This window comes from Opisthorchis viverrini, assembly GCF_000715545.1.
Source record: "Opisthorchis viverrini unplaced genomic scaffold opera_v5_266, whole genome shotgun sequence".
Classification (NCBI taxonomy): Eukaryota; Metazoa; Platyhelminthes; class Trematoda; order Opisthorchiida; family Opisthorchiidae; genus Opisthorchis; species Opisthorchis viverrini.
Window position 1 is genome coordinate 100368 of NW_008751919.1, and position 4914 is coordinate 105281.

Here is a 4914-nt window from a genome sequence, read left to right on the forward strand (position 1 = left end):
TCCGACCACGCGCTCGTCCGCGGTCGCTTCCCACTACGTTTTTTGGAGGCGCGAATCGCTTGGCACCTGAAAGATTGGTTGATCCGGATTTTAGGTGAACCTACCGAAATGGTCTTCTAGAGTCTCTTCCAAATGCTCCACGATCAGATATGAACGCATACTGGGACGAGATTGTCACTCCTTTGCATAGTGCTGGGGCTTTCGCCTATGGCAAGACACCATCAAGCTCATCCGAGTCTGAATAGCAAGGAGAACGGAGGCACTTAAATCTCGATGAAACATCCCAGCCGGTTCCGAACATAACATGATACAGCGATTTATCAGACGTCAAGTGAAGGCCAGCGAGCAAAATAACCGTGAAGTGTGGTGGACACAGAAAGCCAAAGGAATGAGAGAGGATCATAAATCCGGTGATTCCGGAAGATGATTTCAGCTGATCCGTGAAACCGGTCCCTGGAAACTATCTGTGAGCGAAAAAATAAAGGAACGGAATGGTGTGACCATTTCGAATGAAGAAGAGTACCGCGGCCGTTCGACAGAACACTTCGAACTTTTGTCATGACCACCAGCTGCCACTCATCTGCAGGCCACCTGTGAAGTAGAATCCTGGACGGTGACCTGGACCCGCCTATGACCTCGGGGTTTATTGACCGCATTCCCTAAGCCCCCCAGCTTCTGGTCCGGACGACCGTCCTCAATCAGCGCTTGTCTAAGTTGTTTGTTTGCATTAAGGAAAAGGAGTCTGTCCAAGACAACTAGAGACAGTCGGTGACAGTACCCATTTTCACAAAGGAACTCGTAATAAATATAGCAACCACAAGAGGATCAGCTTAACCTAGGTCGTGCGGAGACTGTTGATATCACTCATGAATCATCGCCCAACGGTGCCTCGTGAAACACTGACTCGAGAGCGGCGAGCGAGATTCCGGTCTAGTAGCGGTTGCGCTGAACGAATATTTACATTTCGTCAGGTGATAGAACAACTCCACATGTATAAGCGACCCACAATCCTAGCGTTCAAGAATTTTTAAGGCGTATTAGACTTTGTTGAAAGGTCTGTTCTTGAAACGCTCACCTACAGAGGACTACCCCGAGAGTCCATGAACACGAAAGTTTCTTTGTAATCCAAGACTGCCACCGTGTGAGAATATATGGCGAGTTCTCCAATAGCTTCCGAGCACGAAATAGTGTCCCTTCGGAGATTCCCACACCCTCCATTCCTGTGTAACTTAGTGACCGACTAAATTATGAGATGAACTTTGGAGGGTCTACAAAACACCTGTGCTCAAATGATCTGTGGTTAAAACAGTATCGATTTGTAAACATGCGGACGACATCGTCCGAAGAGGAGGGAAGGTTCAGGTGCTTTTTTGAGTGAGCTGACCAAGGCTATCCCATCGTTTGGTACACACACTGCACCCAAGTTAAAGAACTTGCTTGTGGACAATGAGTCACTGAACACCTCACTTAAAATCCAAGGAGAGACTAGCAGTTGTGGGGCATTTTAAGTATCTTGAAAGTTGTATTAGTTCTGACTGTAGTGTGACAGATGAGTCAAACTCACAAATCTGCAATGTTTGGTTTGCGTTTGCTAATCTGAGACACCTGTGTCATCAAGGTGGTGTCCCTGAATTTCAAGAGACGTGTGTATCAAGTTGCAGTGCAGGCTGTTTTGTTGTATGGCTGTAGGACTTAGCGTGTTCGGGCGGCGGAACTGAGGCGTCTTCGGGTGCTCAATAAGCGCTGTTTCAGAACCATAGCTCGTATCGGCTCCTGTAACAATAAGAATAATATTTTTCCGCAGCTGCTGGATGTGCAGTCGTAAGAATAATGGTACAGTAACAACAAATGCATCAATTGTGAGATTTTTGTTTACTCAGGATTGCGCGGAAAGGGGGCAGTTTCACAAAAAGTGGGCATTATCCAATACATATATAGTCGTGACTAAACTGTAGCGGTCAAAGTTCGTTGGGTATTTAATGGAGAGAAATGCAGACAATAGAGCTTATCCCGTTTTGAGCGACATATTAGTTTGATGAAAGACCATGCCGCTAAAACTTGAAGAAGGCGGGCAAAAATTCAACGGGTGAAGACAATGATGATACATCCTTCCCGGCACGTGATGAGGAAAAGGCAAATTACGTAAGATTAGGAGCCAGAACAGCAATTTGCCGAAAAGGAGAATTTATTAATCCTGCCGGCCAAATTGAACCATAACAAAAACGGCTGCTAAAGCTGCGGCATCTTGGACAATTGGGTTTGTTGTCGGTATCTTGAAAGACGTATGAGGCTATGTTGAGTTGGAGGAATTCGTCATATGGATTAATGGTAGATTGAATCTCAGAGTCCCGGTGTGCACCCAGACTGTATAGACCCACTCACGACGTTGTTAAGGCGTGATTTGGTCTACAAGTTTTTTGGCAGCATGAAATATTGCAAATGGACAGGATGGAACACTAATTGTAAAGTAAATGCTTGAATTTGTGTGGAGGACAAACGGAAAACTCACCGAGCTGGCTAGATCTAAGCAAAAAGTTTAGCGGGTTAGAACGAAAGCGTCGCAGTCGCGATTGAGGGCACGTATAATATAATAATAATAATTGTTCAGCTGTACCACCCTTCCGGTGCCTAGCTGCCATGCCACCCGGAGGGAGCACGAGGGCTGAGATACTCTCAGGTCGCCCAGGCCTTGACGGTTGAAACCGAGTGGCAGCGGTCGGGTTCGAACCACGGACCTTCGATCAGTAAATTCGCGCTTTAACCACTTCGGCCATCTCATCCCCTGATTGGCACTGAGTATCAGTCGACCGGGATGGGTAATTTTAGGGCAGAAGAGTATTTGCCCAAATTTTTAGAGTGGGAGTTAGCCAATTTAACGGGCGAGACGGATCACCAGTAGCCTAGTCGATAGGGGCATCTTCAGTTTAAGTAAGGTAGTGATGGTTGTGGTCTCTATCTCTATTAGATTCCTATCAGCAGGGTTCCTGTATGCAGGGAGGTTGTGTGATAGGGGACAACCACTATACACTGAATGATGGGAACTGAACTTCCAAGATGACTGACAAGAACCCTTTGAACTAAAAGTTGCTACGTGAGCTGAAAAGCACCTTTAGTTTAAGAGGAAGGCTGAAGACAAGAAGTCATCAGTCAGCTTCATTCACTAAGCAGTGCATCGCAAAAAGGCCCGCAAGAGCCAGTTTTTGATTGTACTAGTGAATGATTGGAGGTTAGCATGCTCAAGAGGCGGTCAGACGTAGGCACTACAGAGTATTCGGAAGTCCATTTGAATAATACCGGAGAAGGCGCACCGAAGCATTCGTAGAACAGCGAGTGCTTTTTGAGCCGATTCTTCGTGGTTCAGTGAGAAGGACAGGTTTGAATGGAGTCAGATACTCAATTCGATTATGGCGTCCATTTTCGCGATGTCTTCTGGTCCATTCTCACAATGCTCAACTAAGCTATTCGCTGAGTCCCCCAAGAATGATATACTGCACAAGGATTGTGAATCATGCTCATATGACTGCAAATCTAAAAGTCTATTTTATTTATTTTCCGTATTGCGTTTTGGTTCGCAGTGAAAACGGCAAAAATTTGTCCCCTGTCTTGTTTTACTGAATCAAAGTAATCAGCTCCAAATCAAAGTAATCAGCTCACCGGACCACTGTTTTGACTTTGTTTACTAAACTTCTGAGCCCCTGAAATTCCAGTGAGTTTTTAAAAATTGATGTACCCCAACAGTTAGTGTCTCAGTATCCTGCTGCTTGTTTTTTTGTTATGTGAGACCTGCGCTTGACAGTGTTTCTGCGTGCTTGTGTAACACGTTGTTGATGTGGCTATCGTTGAGTTTGGTTTTCACAACTAAATGTTAAGACGATAACTAGAACTTTCAAAGCAATCCTATTTGGTTTCATAGAATAATTCGCCATATGCCTACGACTGATTTTCAGTTACACACTCAAAGAACATGCGTACGGAAGGATCAAATTTGGAGAAGCGAAGAACTTTGGAAACTTCCAGGGTTGCATATAAAAACAATATGCCTTCGAACTCCATAATCAGATATGTTCTCCTGATTTCGTTATTTTGCGCGTAGGCGCAGAGTCTTATTAACCTTCCGGTTTTGGTTCCTGAAAGTATGCAGCAAGCTCATCCAGATTTCCAATTTCTCCGTGGTCCTTGAGGATTCGTTAACTCGATCAATTCATTGCTTGCAGATGTTTGATCCACATCAGAGATGACGGTCTCTAATAATTCCTACTCCCGCGTAAAACGTCTTAACAGTGCCCAGAAAATTTCCATGACCACATAAAGGTGAATCCCATTTGCCATTTGTTATATATATTTATATATATGTACATATATACATATATATATACATATATACATATATATTGTAACATAAGTTGCAGTGTTCGACTTACAACTTCCACTACAACNGACCACACTGCTTGATCTTTTGACATTCACTGGAAAATGCAAGGCCGAATTTCGTTAACAGGCCATGGCTTTTATAATTTACTGTTATTATATTGTATCTGCCTAGATCTGATCAACAAAACTTCTAGGAAACACACGTCTAAGACCTGGAAGACTGGTAAGTGGCAATATAATGGGCAGAATCGAGTTTCGTGTCTACGCTGGAAACCATCTTCGCCAGGAAAAGGAGCACTGAGATCACTAAACCCAACCTCGGCTCCTACACGGGAGGCTTTACTCATACTCAAGCAGCGTTACTGCACGTGGATCAGACAAAACCGGGGTTTCGGCCGCGTTATCTTAAATAGGATTGCAAACATCCCTTCAAGAATTTTTTTGGAAATGTGATGTGATATAGTTTTGTGTTGCTAATTTCCCCCCGAATACTTCAGGGCAACCGAAATGTTGGTGACGGACTGTCTTGCAAATTCAAGGAGG